We start from the raw sequence: 20559 nt of genomic DNA, 5'->3' as shown, positions 1-20559 counted from the left end.
TAAATCAATGTGTTCATTGATGGAGTTCTGGTTAGAATGCCATGCCTTGAAGAATTCTTGTGTGTGTCTTTGTTTTGCCTGCCCTAAGATGTATGTGTTGACCCAGTCAAAGTGGTGTCTTTCTCTGTCTGTATGTATAGTGGGTCATGTCTTTTGGTGGCCAGTTGGTGTTCATGTATCCTGGTGGCAAGTTTCCTGCTAGTTTGTTCTGCTAGATGTGGTATTTTTTACAGTTCTTGCATGGTATCTTGTAAGTGACGTTAGATTTGCTGGTAGTATCTAATGGATCCTTTAGTTTCGTCAGTGTGTTGGTAGGTTTGTGGGCTACCATGATGCCAAGGGATCTGAGTAGTCTGGAAGTCATTTCTGATATGTCTTTGATGTAAGGTAATGTGGCCATAGTTTTTGGTTGCGTTGTGTCTGCTTGTTTGGGTTTGCTTTTGAGGAATCAGCAGATTACGTTTATTGGGTATCCGTTTATCTTGAAAACCTTGTATAGATATTTTTCTTCCACTTTTATAGTTCTTGGGTGCTGCAGTGTGATGTAGCTCATTGAAATAATGTCTTGAACGCACACATTCTAGGACAAGCAATACAAAGATACACATGAGAATTATTAGAAGCATGGCATTGCAACCAGAACTCCATCAATAAACACATCGATTTAGATTCTGTCTACTTACAGACATTGACAGAATGTGCGTATTCCACACCAACAGTCGCCCAAGGCTGAAATTGACCCTAGATCCCTGGTGCTGTGAGGTAGCAGCACTAACCACTGTGCTGCCCCAAACTGTTTTACTATTACATTTGTAAGCCAAACCATCAAAGCACAAAGTTAATGTAACATTGAAAAAAATACGAGTTGTAATTTTACTTAACTCATCATTCCTGTATTTTCTCCATTCTCTAGTTAGTGCACAGTAGTTTAACGTATATATTTATTCTATGACAATTTAAACCTTAGAAACAAACCATCAGATGCTTACCATATGTTGCTGCAATGTAAAGATATTTTTGAAGATTTCCCCTGTCAATTTTAGTGAAGTCTGAAGATACAGGACTATACAATTATTAAAATCAGTTTTCAAGTGCAAGAATCATGTTGCCCCTGTTCATTCAATGTCATTGATTTTTTTACTGCTGATCTCATCAGGGTTCATGTTGTTGGCTGTCTGAACATTCAGCAGGTTTTTGTTTAATTTACTTGTAGGACATTGGTATCTCTGGCTGGGCCAGCATTTATTTCCATTCCTGGTTGCCCTTGAGAAGGTTGTGGTGAGTTGTCTTCTCGAACTGCTGCAGTCCATGCACTCTAGATAGACCCACAATAACCTTATGGATGAAATTCCAGTAATTTATAGTTAAATTAATTTTGAGTAGTTCATTGATGGTTCCTGGTGCAGCCAGCTAGCTCCTTCTAAAGACAGTCAGCCCTTCGAAAGGAGGATGTGTATTCGGTGGAAGAGAACTGTTATTATCTGTCCGTACTGATACTGGCTGCAAAAAAATTAGGGAAGGAAGTAGACTCCTAGATTTATTGATGCAGCACTGGATGCTTTGCTCCTAATATTGACGAGACAAGATAAGTCATGTTTCCTGAAGGATTGCATTAAAGACAGGACATCATGGCCTAGTGGTAATATCATTGGACTGTCAATCTAGAGACCCAATTAATATTCTTGGGACATGGGTTCGAATGATGATGGAAGTTGAATTCAATTTTTTAAAAAATCTGGTATGAAGTGATTAATAGTGACCGTGAATCCATTGTTGATTGTTGCAAAAGCCCATTTGGTTCATTGATGCCCTTTAGGGAAGGAAACTGCCATCCTTACCTGGCCTAGCCTACATGTGACTCCAGACTCACAGCAATGTGGTTGACTCTCGGGTGCTCTGTGGGCAATTAGGGATGGGCATTAAATGCTGGCCTAACCAGTTACATCTCATCCCATGAATGAATAAAAAAAAACAAAGGGAATAGTAGCCCATGCCTAGGGAAGTCAAGGTCTGGAGTCTGCATCCAAAGAACTGGTAGCAGTGTTGCACAAAGTTCAATGACCTTACATGACTGGTCAAGGTCAGTGTATATACCTTCATATCACATTGCCAATGTGGTATTCCACCAACCTTCCTCATGATTGAAATGTAATAACTCATCGGTAGTTCACAGCACTCAGGCCAGCATCCAGATATCAAATCATACCCTCAAGTACACTCCAGTGCTGCTAGCATTCCCTCTCTCAGTGATGGCAGGTACATTACCCAAAGAAATCAATGACATTCCTCACTGTCTTGTAAGTCTAAGACATGCACTGGAAGCAGAGCAAAGCCAATGAGGACACATCCTTCTGCATCTCCTCATCACAATGGAAGACTGGTTGCTCTACATTATGCACTGACTGCAACATGGCCTTTCTGATAGCATAAAGGAGAAAGGTCTGTTTCTGACTTTTGGTCACTCTGCACTCCCATCTTGCTTTTATCCTGCAGAATGGAATGATGCGCCCCATGCTGTTGATGCAACCCATGGCCCAGTTGCCTTCAATGCTTCTCTACATCACTAACTTCAATCTTCTCCTTCTGATTTTCTGCTTTCAGGCACTGAGAACCTGCCACCAGATTAGTCAGAGCAATCTCAAGTGAAAGGGCAAGATCAGAACTACACCTGAAGGAGCACCATTAATTCATCTGACACTCGTAGCTACTGGCACTTCTGAGCTTTAGGGAACAGTGTAGGAAATGGATCTGCACCTCATGAGTCACAGGGCATGAGTGGGCTGCAGACAGGCTGGAGGAAAGAATAGTTCAGATTCAAGTTCACCAGAGGGTAGTATCAGTTCTGGTGCAAGGTTCTCAGATGTTTACCTTGTCAGTACAGCATGCAAAAGATTGCTGATGTACATCAAGGTGCCTGATGCATTGCCAGACCTGCCATATAACCTACTGTTACAGTTGAGGAACATGGCAGGGCTGAGAAGCAACTTGGTAACATCATTGCCCATAGCTTGGAGCCCACAGCAGAAAGGCTGGCCATCTTCAATAGTTCTAGACATGATTGTGATCATGCTGGATCAGACAGTTGCTGTCTCAACTTCCATTGCAACAAGAAACAAAGCTATCCAATATCTTAATACGACAGTGAAAGCTCAGATAGGGTTCATGAAATCTGGGCTTGCATGCCAAATTACTGGCATCATGGCTGTATATCTCAGTGTGAAACAAGATTCTCACAACAATTCCACAATTTGTATTCCAAACGGTTTATAGGGCTGCCAGGAAATCACATGGGGCAGTGGCAGGGGCACCATGGAACAAGAAAGTGTAATCCCACCTCATGCTGCAAGTACTCCTGCTCCCACTATTATCACCCACCAGTACCTTTGCTGTAGCCTCTGTGGCAGTCCATTTAGATATTGCCATCGTTGTTGAAGTGGTGCAGTTAAAGTAATTGAATGCCAGCAACATTTCACCAGTCATTCTGCAGCCATCGGGTACAGTGTGTAGGAACACTGGGATAGGTAAAGATAGAGAATCATTGAGTCATAAAATGGTCACAGCACAGAAAGAGATGATGTCAATACCAGCTGTACAAAGATTACATCACAGCTGATCCGTGTAGTCCAAGTTTGGAGCATGTCTGCCATGTTTCTATGGTTTTCCATAACTGTAAAGTTTCCATCTTCAGGTAATGAACCAATACACTGTATCCTTTAGTGTGTCGTGGATGTCTGGGGATAAGCGTTCATTTTCATTTGTACCACGGATATTATTGTTTGATAAAGGTGTTATGGCATAGTTTGTGTTAGTGGTTATTAAGGTAGGATTCAGACTGAAAAGAATGAATAGTAGACCATTACATATAAATGAAAAAGTCAGATATATTGGAGCAATATGATGCTATCCAAAGGAAGCTATAGTTTGAGAAAGTGCCTATGTACTGTCTAAAGGTTCTGCAACTGTTGCTCCATGCCTGCTCCATGCAAATTTGTGAAAGGGCATCACCAAATCCTCTGTGCTCCTGTAAAAATGCCTTCACATTCCCTGCCAAATCCAAAAACTCACCATAGCACCTCCCTAATTCTTCCACAAGTTTTCTACTTACAGAAACAACTTCTAACCACTTCCCCTGAAAGTTCGATGTCTGGTCAGTTCAGTAACATCAGTGGAGTTTCCTTTTAAAGCTGAATGAATAAACAGCTTCAAATGGGAAGCAAATGCATTCAGAAATCTTGAGCAGTCCAAGTTTGGACTGACATGTCATATCAGCTGGAAGAGCTGTTTAAAGTGACAATCTCACTCGGTGGGAAAACTTTGAGTGTGTGCACATGTCTGCAGAATGGGGCACCTGCGCTACCAGACTTGTATTTTGGCTGAGGCTAACATGAAGGACTCTCCTTCTTAACCTCTCCCTCTGTCTGACGTAAGGTTGTCTCTCTAATGACAAAGCATATGGTCTGGTATGACAATGGCCACTTGACACCCAACTCAGAGAGCTTCCAGTTCTGCAGTACTGACACCAGGGACACTAACGGATCTGAGTTTCTCAGCTACATCTTTTAAATATTATTTCACTGGAAAGGTAACAAGGAGGAAACCTTTACAAATTAATTTAGCATCTGCTGCACAGGAAGAGGCTAGACAGCCTGTCAGGCCATGCATCTCAGCTAGTCTTATACTCTCCATTCTTTCCCACTTATGCTGCAATTTGTCTCTTTAGGTGCTAAACCAATTCACTTTTGAAAGACTCACTTTAATCCACCTGCACCACACTCTGGGTAGTGCATATGGGGTCCCAATATGTCATTTCATGAGAAAAGCTTTTTCTCATGTCATCATTAGTTATTTTGTCAAAGATCTTTAATCAGTCACCGACAGGCTTTTCCTAGCACCAGTGGGCAAATCTTCTCTCCATGTATAATGCCTAAATGGCCTGTTGCAGCTATACCTTTAAGGAGCTCAAATCATGTTCAGATTAAAAGTACGGTATAATATTTTAGAAAAGCAAAATACTATATAAATAGAGAGAGATTGCAGGACTGAATGGTTCAGTGGGATCAGTCAGTTCCTGGTATATAAATCAAATAATGTGATGTATATTTAATTAGAAAGGGGAATGGAATGCTGACACTTATTTTAAGTGGAATGGATTAGAAAAATATTGAGGCTTTCCTGTAGCTGTTTATGGCATTAGTGAGACTGTTTCTGGAATACTAAGTACAGTTTTGATCTTATTCAAAAATATACAATTCCTTTAGAAGTAGTTCAGAGATTGTTCTCTCCACTCATTCCAAGGATGAAAGACTCATCTTGTGAAGAAAAGATGAAGAGTTGGGCCTGCATTTATTGCAGTTATAGGGTGGCACGGTGGCTCAGTGTTTAGTACTGTTGCCTCACAGCGCCAGAGACCCTGGTTCAATTCCCGCCTCAGGCGACTCTCTGTGTGGAGTTTGCACATTGTCAGCGTGGGTTTGCTCCGGTTTCCTCCCACAATCCAAAAATGTGCAGGTTAGGTGAATTGGCCATGCTAAATTGCCTGTAGTGTTAGGGGAATGGGTCTGGGTGGGTTGCCCTTCAGCGGGTCGGTGTGGACTTGTTGGGCCGAAGGGCCTGTTTCCACACTGTAAGTAATCCAATCATGACACAAAGATAGGTAGGAAATGATGTTGTGAAGAAAACACAAGAGATGGAATTTTTCCATGCCTTGATTTCAACTTCCCCAGCACTAACTGGGATAATTATTGTGACAGGTTTAAAAAGAGTGAATCCTTAAAATGCACCAAAAAGAGCTTTTAAGCCAGTATGTAGAAGGTACTGTAAGAGAGGGGATGTGTCCTGGATTTAATATTAGGTAATGAAATCGGGCAAGTAGCTGAAGTATCGGTGGGGGATGGTGGGGTGGTGGTGCTGGGGGTGGGGGTGGGGGGGAGGAGGCATTTTGCAGACAGCGTTCATAACTCCATTACTTTAAAATTGTTTTGAAAAAACATGGATGGACCGGAAATCAAAGTTCTAAACTTGGGGAATGCTGCATTTAATAAGATCAGATATGATTTGGACAGAGTGGATTGGGAACAGATACTTTTAGGTAAATCTGTGTCAGAACAGTGGAATGCATTCAAAAAGAAAAGAAGGTGTTTATAGGGCCAAGATGTTCCAATAAAGCTCAAGGGCAGGACCACACATCCAGTGAACCCTAGCTATCAAAGGATATATAGGATTGGATCAAGACAACAGGGAAGCTTATGACAGATTCTATGTCTCAGATCAGCAGAAGCCCCAGATGAGTACAGAATGTGCAAGGGGAAATTGAAAAAGGAAGCTATAGGGAAAGACTGGGGCTGGGGCTGTTTCCCCTGGAGTGTCAGAGGCTTATGGGGGACCTCATAGAGGTTTATAAAACCATGAGAGGCATTGATAAACAAGGTTTCTTCCTAGGGATGAGGGAGTCCAGAACTGGAAGGCATAGGTTTAAGGTGAGAGGGGAAAGATTTAAAAGGGACTTAAATTTTTGACACAGAGGGTGATGCGTGTATGGAATGAGCTGCCAGAGGAAGTGGTAGAGGCTGGTACGATTACAACATTTATAAGGCATCTGAATGGGTAGATGAATAGGAAATGTTTAGATGGATATGGGCCAAGTGCTGGCAAATGGGACTCAATTAATTTAGGATATCTGGTTGGCATGGATGAGTTGGACCGAAGGGTCTGTTGCCATGCTGTACACCTCTATGACTCTAAATCAGAAGAGCAAAACGGGCATGAAAGAATAATGGTAGGTTAATTAAAGGAAATTCCCAAGTTATTTTACATGGTAAATTAAGGGTAAAAAGATAACTTCAGTGGGAATTTGTGTGTGGAGTTGAAAAGTATGGAGCTGGAAAAGCACAGCAGGTCAGGCAGCATCTGAGGAGCAGGAGAATTGACATTACGGGCATAAGCTTTTCATCAGGAATAGAACATAGAACATAGAACAGAACAGCACAGAACAGGCCCTTCAGCCCACGATGTTATGCTGACCATTGATCCTCATGGATGCACCCTGAAATTTCTGTGACCATATGCATGTCCAGCAGTCTCTTAAATGTCCCCAATGACCTTGCTTCCACAACTGCTGCTGGCAATGCATTCCACGCTCTCACAATCTCTGTGTAAAGAACCCGCCTCTGACATCCCCTCTATACTTTCCTCCAACCAGCTTAAAACTATGACCTCTCGTGTTAGCCATTTCTGCCCTGGGAAATAGTCTCTGGCTATCGACTCTATCTATGCCTCTCATTATCTTGTATACCTCAATCAGGTCCCCTCTCCTCCTCTTTTTCTCCAATGAAAAAAGTCCAAGCTCAGTCAACCTGTCTTCATAAGATAAGTGCTCCAGTCCAGGCAGCCTCCCGGTAGACAGCCTCAGAACCCTCTCCAAAGAATCCACATCTTTCCTATAATAGGGCGACCAGAAATTGACGCAGTATTCCAAGTGCGGTCTAACCAAAGTTTTATAGAGCTGCAACAAGATCTCACGACTCTTAAACTCAATCCCCCTGTTAATGAAAGCCAAAATACCATATGCTTTCTTAACAACCCTGTCCACTTGGGTGGCCATTTTAAGGTATCTATGTACCTGCACACCAAGACCCCTCTGTTCCTCCAGAAATCCTAACCTTAATCCTGTACTCAGCTTTCAAATTCGACCTTCCAAAATGCATCATCTCGCATTTATCCAGGTTGAACTCCATCTGCCACCTCTCAGCCCATCTCTGCATCCTGTCAATGTTCTGCTGCAGCTTACAATAGCCTTCTGTACTGTCAATGACACCTCCAACCTTTGTGTCATCTGCAAACTTGCTGACCCATCCTTCAATTCCCTCATCCAAGTCATTAATAAAAATTACAAACAGTAGAGGCCCAAGGGCAGAGTCCTGTGGAACACCACTCACCACTGACTTCCAGGCATAATATTTTCCTTCTACTACCACTCGCTGTCTTCTGTTGGCCAGCCAATTCTGTATCCAGACAGCTAAGTTCCCCTGTATCTCATTCCTCCTGACCTTCTGAATGAGCCTACCATGGGGAACCTTATCAAATGCCTTGCTGAAGTCCATATACGCCACATCCACAGCTTGACCCTCATCAATTTTTCTAGTCACATCCTCAAAGAACTCGATAAGGTTTGTGAGGCATGACCTGCCCCTCACAAAGCCGTGTTGACTGCACTTAATCAAGCCATGCTCTTCTAGATGGTCATAAATCCTATCCCTCACAATCCTTTCTAACACCTTGCAGATGATCGACGTGAGACTTGCTGGTCTGTAATTGCTGGGAATTTCTCTATTTCCTTTCTTGAAGAAAGGAATTACATTTGCCTCTCTCCAGTCCTCGGGTACAACTCCAGTGGAGATCGAGGATGCAAAGATCTTCGCAAGTGGCAAAGCAATTGTACTTCTTGTTTCCCAAAGCAGCCGAGGACAAATCTGGTCTGGACCTGGCGACTTGTCAATCTTAATGTTTGACAAAATTTTCAGCACATTAGCTTCCTCAATCTCTATCCATTCCAGCATGCACACCTGCTCTTCAAAGGTTTCATTCACTACAAAGTTCATTTCTTTCGTAAAAACAGACACAAAAAACTCATTTAGGGCTTCACCTACCTCCTCAGACTCCACACACAAGTTCCCTATGCTACCCCTGATCGGCCCTATTCTTTCTTTGACCATTCTCTTATTTCTCACATAAGTGTAAAATGCCTTTGTGTTCTCCTTAATCTGTTCTGCCAAGCCTTTCTTGTGCCCCCTCCTGACTCTCCTCAGACCATTTTTGAGCTCCTTCCTCGCCTGCCTGTAATCCTCTAGAGCTGAGCTTGACCTTAGCTTCCTCCACCTTATGTAAGCTACCTTCTTCCTTTTGACTAGAAGCTCCACCGCTCTCATCATGCAAGGTTCCTTTATCTTACCCCTTCTTGCCTGTCTCAGAGGGACATATTTATTCATCACTCGCAACAACTGTTCCTTAAACAGTCTCCACATGTCTATAGTGCCTTTACCATGGAACAATCACTCCCAGTCCATGCTTCCTAACTCATGTCTAATCACATCATAGTTTCCTCTTCCCCAATTAAATATCCTCCCATTTTGCGTAATCCTCTCCTTCTGGAATGTGTTGGGGTGGGGATTGGTGGTGCGGTGAATGGGGCTGAGATAAATGGATGGGTGAAGGTGGGGGTGAGTTAGCTCGGAAGGTGATAGGTAGATGTAGGTGAGGGTTGAAGGTGATAGGTTGGGAGGAGAGGATGGAGCAGATAGGTGAGAAGGAAGATGGACAGGTAAGACAGTTCAAGAGGGCAGTGCCAAGTTGGAGGGTTGGACCTGGGTGAGGTGGGGAGAGGGAAAATGAGGAAACTGATGAAGTAAACATTGATGCCATATGGTTGGAGGGTCCCAATGCAGAAAATGAGGTGTTCTTCCTCCAGGCATCAGGTGGCTTGGATTTGGCGGTGGAGGAAACCCAGCATACAAGGGTGTGAACCAATTACTGGAAAATGGAATTAAACTAGATGCATATTCTTGGCACAGTGGGAGGAGTAGTTGAACGGGTTGGCTACAGGGTGATGGAGTTGTTTGGTGTGTGTGTCCTGGAGATATTTCTTGAAAAGTTCTATGAGTTGCCGCCCTGTCTTCTCGATGAATAGGAGACTACATTGAGAGCAATGGGTGCAGTGGATGAGGTGTTTGGATGTGCAATGAAATCTCTGCCAGATGTGGAAGGAGTCTTTAGGGTCTTGAACATAGGTGAAGGGGGAGGTGTGGGTGCAGGTTTTACACCTCTTGCTGCGGCAAGGGAAGGTGCCAGGAGTGGAGGGTGGGTTGGTGGGGGACCAGAGGATATACGTCTGATTCTAATTAAGTACTTTCACCTGGTAGTGGGAATTTGGAATTCACTGCCTGTAAGGCTAGTGGAAGTAGAAATGCTTATGACAACTCATAAATATTTAGATATACACCTGTGTTGCCAAAGCATACAAGGGTGTGGACCAATCACTGGAAAATGGAAATAAAATAGATGCTTGTTTTTGACCAGCATAGACTCAATGGGCAAAGGGCTTTTTCCTGTGCTGTCGACATCTATGACTCTCTGACCTTTGTTTCCAGCAGAGGTGAAGAACCTGTAGCATACATTTATTATCAGTGATGGAAGAACTAGAGAAGAGTTGAAAAATATTTTCACCTATAAGGCACTGGTATCTGGGACGCATCACTCAAAAGGCTGTTAAAAGCAGAAAATAAATACTTCTGCATTCAAGATGCCATTACCTACAAGGCTGCAGGTCAAAGACTGAGAAGTGAGATGAAGGGAGATGGTTCTTCTTTTGGTCACATGGACAGGATGGCTGAACAGGCTGCTATGTTTTGTAAATCTTCTTTGTTTCTGTGCAGAATATACATATCATTGAACATTTTTTTTTAAATTGAAAAACCAGGAGCAACATCTACCTCAGTGTTTACTCAAATATAATTCAGGTTCAGAACTAGCCATTTATTGGATTCTGTTCATCGATAATTTTTCAGGAAAATGATGGACAAATCTACAAGGATTCCTTGGTTCAAGTATGGAAACTTTCTCAAATAGCAATCATTTGTACAACTTACTATAACAGATACATATTTCTCCATGTTTTCCCCTTGATAATTGTGCATTTTAATTGAGTCTTCTTTGATTTGATGTAGACCACATATGGAACCTTCCACCTGCTCTGAAAAATAAAAGGTATGTCTGGGACTCTGATGGTGTTTGCTATTTTATACCTGTGCAGCTGCTGTATTAGAATGGAGAAAAAATAATGCCTTCATTAGTATTCCAGCTACTCAAATAACACCAGTGACACATATCAGAGAAGCAGACAGGCTGAAGGGCTCTTTAATTACCCCATGAAAACCTTTGTGATCCCCTGTGTGCCATGAACTGATTGCCATTTCCTGCTGGGGAAAAAAAAAATCATTGTCCTTGTTACAGTAATGCTGCCTCTGGTTGGAGATCTGTCTGATTTTGATGACAGGTTTTAAAGTGGTTCTGATGCTGTGCTCGCTGGAGTATCAAATAATTGTCACCCGCTTTAGTGGAAATTAACGACCAATTAGTCACTTGATAATCAAAAAATTGAATTAATTGCGGCACATAATAATGCTTTGCATTAATGAATTGCTCAGAATTAACATGCTTGCTTGTGTTATGGAATAATAAAGTGTATAATGCTTTACAGATAATACATTCCTTGCAGATATAAACATAGCGATCAAAACCCTGAGTAATTTTAACTGCTAAAAATAACAGATTTTTCTCATCAGAACCTTAGATTTGGCACAATATCTAGGGCGAGGAAGTTGATTGGTACTTCTGTGAGTAGAGACAAAGTCATGGTAGCCTTACTGGACTAGAGAGCAGTTCTCTCATTAGAGACGACTGGAGTTGATTGAACACATTCCAGGTTTGGGATATTTATAGATTGCTGGCAAAAAGTTTGAGATGCTGTGAAAGTACCAAGATACTCTTTCTGCCAACTCTGTCTGACATTCCAGCTGTCCTGGATCTGAGAGATGTTGCAATCACTACTCTCCATGATCTCCTGTCCTGCTCCACCACCCTGACTCCTGTAGTTCTCTGAGGGGCCTTCTGTTCCTTCCACACCCAAGTGGGCAATCTCTATGCAGCCCCACCAATATCCACCCCTACCACCGTGCCCCGTTAGCAGTCAGGCTCCCATCCTCATCCCCAATGTCCTGGCAAGTCACTATATCCCCTCCCTTCAATTCCTCTCCCAACACCACTCCTGGTAGTCAGGCATTTCTCCCTATCCCTGGAAAGCAGCCTCTTCCTCACATCTCTGTTTCCTTTGCTCCACACCCCCAACATATTGTCTCATTGCTATTGCCAATGTGCAGGCCTATGTTTGAGCACAATGTTTACTACTCTTTCAATTTCAATTTGTCTATCCCCTGGATTTCCGATATTAGCTGCTGATAGGTTCAAAGATGGGACTGAACTGATTGGAAACTCATAAAATTGATCCTTTTAACTTATCTGTACTTTGCACATTTGTCCCCGGATGAGATGGAACAATATGATGGTCCGGTCTCTGCCTACAGGCCATACATTGGATAGCTTTGCTCATATCATCTGATCTCAATATGATCAATTGCTTGTGACAGTTAGAATGATGATGGCAGAAGTGCATTATGTCAATGAGAACTGTTAGATAGGCAGCAACGTTTTATATGCAAGAAATCAGATGCTAATAAAACTTTGAAATAGCTCAATAAAACATGCAAAGCACTGAAGAAACCTTGCCCAAATTGACCAAAGCAAAGGTCTTTACTAACCTTGATGTGAAGGATGGTTGCTAACAGATAAATTTGGTTGAAAATAGCAGTTTCTTTGAGTAAATTCTGGATGCCATTGGGAGGTATAGATTGACGTGCATACATTTGGCATTTGGCTGCTCTGGGACTGTATCAACATGGATATCATGCAAATGTCAATGAGCTTCTTAGAGTGCAAGTGATTATGGATGATTTGCTAGTCTATGGATATATGGACATACATTAGAAGAAGCAATTACAGACCATGGTTAGAATCTAGTGGGACTGCTATACAGAGCTCACTGGATGAATCTGAAGTTGAACACAAACAAAAAACACAGTGGCCTGAAGTTAAGTATATAGGTTATTTACTGATAGCAAAAATATTTCATTCTGATGCAGTAAAGTGAGAGCTGTGGTTGACATGCAACAACCACAGACGGGAAAACAATACAATATTCTGGAATATGTTTTCTTCAGAATGTGAACAACTATGCAAACTTCCTGCAAAGAATGTAGACAATAGACAATAGACAATAGGTGCAGGAGTAGGCCGTTCTGCCCTTCGAGCCAGCACCACCATTCATTATGATCATGGCTGATCATCCACAATCATTATCCTGTTCCTGCCTTATCCCCATAACCCTTGATTCCACTATCCTTAAGAGCTCTATCCAACTCTTTCTTGAAAGTATCTAGAGACTTGGCCTCCACAGCTTTCTGGGACAGAGCATTCCATACACCCACCACTCTCTGGGTGAAGAAGTTTCTCCTCAACTCTGTTCTAAGTGGCCTACCCCTTATTTTTAAACTGTGTCCTTTGGTTCGGCACTCACCCATCAGTGGAAACATGCTTCCTGCCTCCATAGTTCCAATCCTTTAATAATCTTATATGTCTCAATCAGATCCCCTCTCAGCCTTCTAAACTCAAGCATATACAAGCCCAGTTGCTCCAATCTTTCAACGTAAGATAGTCCCACCATTCTGGGAATTGACCTCGTGAACCTACGCTGCATTCCCTCAATAGCCAGAATGTCTTTCCTCAAATTTGGAGACCAAAACTGCACACAATATTCCAGGTGCGGTCTCACCAGGGCCCTGTACACCTGCAGAAGGACCTCTTTGCTTCAATTCCTCTTGTTATGAAGGCCAGCATGCTATTAGCTTTCTTCACTGCCTGCTGTACCTGCATGCTTGCTTTCATTGACTAATGTACAAGAACACCTAGATCTCGTTGTACTGCCCCTTTACCTAACTTGACTCCATTTAGGTAGTAATCTGCCTTCCTGTTCTTGCCACCAAAGTGGATAACCACACATTTATCCACATTAAACTACATCTGCCATGCATCCGCCCACTCACCTAGCCTGTCCAGGTCACCCTATATTTTCCTAACAGCCTCCTCACATTTCACCCTGCTTTGTGTCATCAGCAAATTTGCTAATATTACTTTTAATACCTTCATCTATATCATTAATGATTATTGTAAAAAGCTGCGGTCCCAGCACTGATCCCTGCGGCACACCACTGGTCACTTCCTGCCATTCCGAAAGGGAGCCGTTTATCACTACTCTTTGTTTCCTGTCAGCCAACTAATTTTCAATCCATGTCAGTATTTTGCCCCCAATACCATGTGCCCTAATTTTGCTCACTAACCTCCTATGTGGGACTTTATCAAAGGCTTTCTGAAAGTCCAGGTACACTACATTCACTGGATCTCCCTTGTCCATCTTCAGAGTTACATCCTCAAAGAATTCCAGAAGATTAGTCAAGCATGATTTCCCCTTCATAAATCCATGCTGACTCTGACCTATCCTGTTACTGCTATCCAGATGTATCATAATTTCGTCCTTTATAATTGCCTCCAGCATTTTTCCCACCACTGAGGTCAGACTAACTGGTCTATAATTCTCTGTTTTCTCTCTCCTTTCTTAAAAAGTGGTATAACATTAGCCCCATCCAATCCACAGGAACTGATCCTGAATCTATAGAACATTGGAAAATGATCATCAATGCATCCACGATTTCTCGAGCCACCTCCTTCAGTACCCTGAAATGTAGACCATCAGATATCGGGGACTTATCAGCCTTCAGACCTGACAGTCTCTCCAAAACTATTTCCTGCCTAATATAAATTCCTTTCAGTTCAGGTCTTTCTTCAGCCACTATTACATCTGGGAGATGGCTCGTGTCTTCCCTAGTGAAGACAGATCTAAAATACCAATTCAACTCTTCTGCCATTTCTTTGTTCCCCGTAATAAATTCACCTGTTTCTGTCTTCAAGGGCCCAATGTTAGTCTTAACCATTTTTTGTCTTTTCACATACCTAAAAAAGACTTTACTATCCTTCTTTATATTTTTGGCCAGTTTACCTTCGTATCTTATTTTTTCTTTGCGTATTACCTTTTTAGTTATCCTCTGTTGTTTTTTAAAAGCTTCCCAGTCCTCCGATTTCCCACTCATCTTTGCTATGTTATACTATTTCCCTTTTGTCTTTATGTGGCCCTTAACTTCCCTCGTCAGCCACGGCCACCCCTGCCTCCCCTTAGGATCTTTCTTCCTTTTTGGAATGAACTGATCCTGCATCTTCTGCATTATACCCAGAAATACCTGCCATTGTTGTTTCACTGCCATCCCTGCTAGGGTATTGCACCATTGAACTTTGGCCAGCTCCTCCCTCATAGCTCCGTATTTCCCCTTATTCAACTGAAATATTGTCACTTCCGATTCTACCCTCTCCCTTTCAAACTGCAGATTAAACCTTATTGTATTGTGGTCACTACCTCCTCATGGCTCCTTTACTTCGAGGTCCCTGATCAAATCCGGTTCATTGCACAACACCAGATCCAGGATTGCTTTCTCCCTGGTAGGCTCCAGCACCAGCTGTTCTCAGAATACATCTCGGAGGCACTCCACAAATTCCCTTTCTTGGGGTCCAGTACCATCCTGATTCTCCCAGTCTACCTGCATGTTGAAATCCCCCGTAACAACTGTAGTAATATCTTTGCAACAGGCCAATTTCAGCTCCTTATTCAACTTACACACTACATTCAGGCTACTGTTTGGGGGCCTGTCGATAATGCCCATTAGGATCTTTCTACCCTTAGAATTTCTCAGCTCTATCCACACTAACTCTACATCGCCTGATTCTAGATCCTCACCGCAAGGACTGAATATCATTCCTTACTAAGAGGGCCACCCCACCCCCTCTACCAGTCAGTATGCCCTTATAGTCTGCACATATAGCCTTGAATATTCATTTCCCAGGCCCTGTCCACTTGAAGCCACGTCTCAGTTATCCCCACAACATCCTAACTGCCAATTTCCAAATGAGCCTCAAGCTCATCCACTTTATTTCTTATGTTTCGTGCATTCATACATAATATTTTAAATTTATTACTCCCTTCACCCTTCCTATCAATCCCTATTTCACTTGACCTTCTGGCATGATCCTTTATTGAGTTTTCTGCTCCATTGATTCCATTGTCTTTCTTAACTTCTCTTGTTCTAACTTTCCCTTTAACTTCTTTCTTAAACTTCCAGTTTGTCCACTCTCCCCCGCTATTTAGTTTAAATGTAGCTGTGTTGCAGTGGCAAACCTACCTGCCAGAATGCTGGTCCCCTACCTATTAAGGTGCAACCCGTCCCTCTTGTATAATTTATCCTTACCGCTAAACATACCCCAGTGATCCAAGAATTTAAATACTTGCTTCCTGCACCAGTTCTCCAGCCATACATTCAAGTCCATTATCTCCCTGTTCCTGTCCTCTCCAGCTCAAGGAACTGGAAGCAAACCGGAGATAACCACCCTGGATGTCCTGCTTTTCAGCCTTCTTTCGAGTTGTCAGAAGTCCTGCTGTAGAATGTCCCTCCTCTTCTTCCCGACATCATTTGTGCCGACATGCACCACCACAGTGGTACAGTGGTATTGGGAAAAGAACAAAAAACAGCTTTCACTCACCTCAAATGACTATTGATAGCAAAGCCAAGATACTATAATATCAATAATGAGGCTGCCTTGCAGAGTGATGGAGTGAGTCAGGTCTTTGAGCAGTAAGGACCTCCCCACTGCAGATGCCACCAATGCCACCTGGTACTGCACTGGCCCAAACTTGACTTGGCCGCTGTCATGAGTCTGCTTCAGGCCCACCTGGTATTGTAGCTGCTATAGATGCTGTTGAGTCTTTTACTGGGCGCAAAGTCACCTCTGCCGCTGCCGCATCCATGAATCTGCATTTGATGCAGATGCCATTGGGAACCCAAACTCACCTCCATCACAGCAGCCAGGAGTCAGTGTTAGGACTGTCTTGACATTGCAGAAGCCACCAGCAACCCAAACACACCTTCAGTGTTGCTGCCATGAATATCTGGAAAAGGAACATCACCCCAGGAAGGACTGAAATCCAGAAAAACAGCTAACACCAACTAATGTGTGCTGTAGAAGATCTGAATATTTTCCAGATCATGTAAGCAATTCATGCGTAGTGACAGACAAAAATAGGACAAGCAACAATGAACAGTTTTTCTTCCTGCATGAATTTTTTTTTGATTGACCATGTATATTAGATAACCTGTAATTGAAAATGACAGTACATGAATTTATTTTTGCTTATTTTTACAAAAAGTGGTTAGTTTGGAGAAAGGCATTTGTGAATGCATTGTAACATGACTTCTGAAGTAGCTGCTTTATTTACTCGAGGCTTGAGGCAAAAGTCAGCACATGGAATAAGAACTTGTCGCTTTTATTGAGCCCAAATAAAAGCATTGTGTATATTGGAGAAGTATTAAATCTACCTAGCTACAGCTATCATTATCAAAATCTTTTTGAACATTGAGATATTTTAATTATCAAAAGATAGGATTTTAAAAAAAAATCTTTGTTCTGCTATGCTTATTTCTAATTGTCCAGGTTTTATTTAATTGTCATGCTGTTTCAATGAAATGATTTATGATATTCAAAGTAGCAGGAGGCCACTTCATGAGTGTTAAGATACAAATGTCTTGAAATCTAAAAGCTCTTCTTTCTGTTTCAAGCTTAGAATCATTCATGCACTCTGGTCTATGTCAAAAATCTTCATTAATATCTCACTTAATGAAAGGTATATTCTGAAACATCCCTATTATTACAAAGGAAAGAAGATGTCATTAACCTCTCTGAAAATGCAGCAACTGCACTGATCCCTCAATGATGCTCGAAGCAGTGATGATAGTGTCTCTGATTACATAGCAGAGATAAATTTACAGTAACTGTATGAATTATTACAAAATGTACATACAAGATTTTGGAGTTCTGAAGTCTTCACATTTCCCATTCCTCCACGAGAAAGAAGAATAAATTAGTTTGCGAACTAATTTGGAGCAGGAGTAGAACATTCAGCCCCTCAAGCCTGCTATACCAATAAACAAGTCCATGACCAATTTGATTGTAATCTCAACTCCATATTCCTGTCTGGATAATCTTTCTTACCCCAGCTTCACAAGAATCTATCCACTTTAGCCTTTAAAATATTCAAGGAATCTGTTTCCTCACTGGAAGAGGATTCCAAAAGCTTTCAATCTGCAAAGAGAAAAACATTTCATCTGTTTTAAATAGGCAACTCACGAATTTTAAATAGTGAACACAAGTTCTAGATTTGCCCATAACAGAAAACGTCCTCTCCAAATCTACCTGTTCGGACCCCTCAAGATCTTAAATGTTTCAATCAAGTCACCTCTCACTTAAACTTATTTAAATGCCAGCAGATATAAACTTACTCTGTCCAGTCTTTCTTCATAAGACAACTCACCAATTCCACATATTTGTGCAGTAAGATTTCTCTTACCTGTCTCCAAAGTATTTATATCCTTTCTTAAATAAGGTAACCAATGATGTGCACAGTTCTCCAGATGCATTCTCACCAGCTCTCAGTATAACTGAAAAATAACCTCCTTACATTTGTATTTTGTGTCCCTCATGGTAAATGTTAATATTCTATTAGCTTTACTAATTCCTTGCTGAACCAGCATTTTAACATTTTGCAATTCATGCACCAGGACGCCCATATCCTTTTGCTCTGCAGTCTCTCGCCATTTAGATAACATGCTTCTTTTTTATTCTTCCTACCAAAATGGAAAATCTATCATTTTCCCACATAATATTCCATTTGCCACAAATTTGTCCACTCAGTTAATCTATTCATGTCATATATTTAGTCCTCTTCACAATTTACTTTCTTACCAATCTTGCGTTTACAGCAAATTTGGCAACTAAACCCATTATCTAAGTAACTTATATGAATGGGATGCTGGGTAATCCAAGACGGAGGACAGGAAAATTTTGTAGCTGTAACGGCTGCTCCGTTTTTGAGGTATTTTCAATGATAGAGGTAATTTCCTCAAATTCCAGGAGAACCATATACTGTTTCATATGCTATTGCAATTGTTTTAATACTTTGGAGGAAAAGAAAAGTCAAAACAATAGCACTTTTAAAAGGGAGAAGGACAGACAAAGTTAGTGAGCAAATGGTCTGTAAGGGAGAGAGAGAACCTACACTGCTGACTGACACAGCAGTGAACCTGTGCAGTTACTGCCTTTGCTGTATGAATTCATGTATCGCTGGAATCAGAGTGTGTCTAGGAAAAATTCACAGACAGTGATATTCACAACTGATCTTGGAGAAACCTGTTTGGGAGAGGTCACAGCACAAAAACACAAAAGTGAATAGTTTTAAGTATAGCCTTGCTGTAAAACTACAATAGTGAGTAGAGTGGGTACTTTTTTGATTATATGTTTTTATTGGGATCTGTCTTTTGATTAAATTTTATAAATATAAGCCATAAGTACTAAGCTAGCCTGGAGCAGTATTGTGTAAAGCAATAAGACAGTGCTATTTTCAGGGTTTGTAGATTGAGAAGGAGCAAAATGGCCTTTAGTAGAATGATACGCTCTTCTTGTTGGATGTGGGAGTTTCGAGAGCGTTTCTGGGTTAGTGAGGATTATATCTCGAATAAATGTCATTGGTTGTGAATCCTGTCAAATCAAATGGATCATTTGGAGTGACAGTTAGAGGCAATGAGGAATTTTCAAGAGATGGGGGTGTGATAGATGGCAGTTATAGGAAGGGGAAAAAGTCGCAGATACAGTCACATGGATGGGCTAACTCCAGGAAAGGTAAGAAAGGTAGGCAGTTAGTACAGGAGTCTTCTGCAGCTAACCCCATTTCAAACAAGTATGCTGTTTTGGAAAATGGTGGGTGATGGACTTTCAGGGAAATGTAGCACAAACAGCCAAGTTTCTGGTATCAAGACATGTTGTAATGTAATTAGGGGTACATCAGGTTCCAAGTGATCGATTGTAATAGGGGACTCTCTAGTCAGAGGCACAGACAGGTGTTTCTGTTGCTAGCAGCAAAAAAAATCAGAATGGTGTGTTGCCTCCCAGGATCAAGGATACCTCAGAGAGGGTGCAGAATCTTCTCAAGGGTGAGAGGGTCCAGCAAGAGGTCATTGTACACATTGGTACCAAAGACAGAGGACGGGAAAAAGATGAGATTCTGAAGGGAAAATATTAAAAGTTAGGCAGGAATTTAAAAAGAAGATCCTTGAGTATATTAATATCTGCTTTGCTCCCAGTGCTCAACCCAGTTAGGGGAGGATTAGCAGGATAGAGCAGATGAATGTGTGGCTAAGGAGCTGGTATATGGGAGAAGGATTCATATTTTGGATCATTGGAAGTCCTTCTGGGGTAGAAATGATCTGTACAAGAAGGATGGATTGCACCTGAATTGGAAGGGGCTAATACACTGGCAGGGAGATTAGTGAAGGCTGCTCGGGAAGATTGAAACTAGTAAGGTGGGGGGGGGGGGGGGGGGCGCGGGGAAATAGTGAGGAAAGAGATCAATCTGAGACTGGTACAGTTGAGAAAAGAAGCAACTCAAACAGTCAGGGCCAGCAGGCACAAAGCAGAGAACAAGGTAGGACTGATAACTTAAACTGCATTTATTTCAATGCAAGTGGTCTAACATGGAAGGCAGATGAACTCAGGGCATGGTTAGGAACATGGGACTGGGATATCATAGCAATTACAGAAACATTGCTCAGAGATGGGCAGGAATGGCAGCTTAATGTTTCAGGATACAAATGCTATAGGAAAGGATAGAAGTGGGGGGGGGAGGTGGCAAGAGAGGAGGGGAAGTGACGTTTTTGATAAAGGATTGCATTACAGCTGTGCTGA

This window comes from Chiloscyllium punctatum, chromosome 8 (genome assembly GCF_047496795.1).
Source record: "Chiloscyllium punctatum isolate Juve2018m chromosome 8, sChiPun1.3, whole genome shotgun sequence".
NCBI lineage: Eukaryota > Metazoa > Chordata > Chondrichthyes > Orectolobiformes > Hemiscylliidae > Chiloscyllium > Chiloscyllium punctatum.
The sequence above is the reverse complement of the archived record's forward strand: the minus strand, read 5'-3'. Positions refer to the sequence as shown.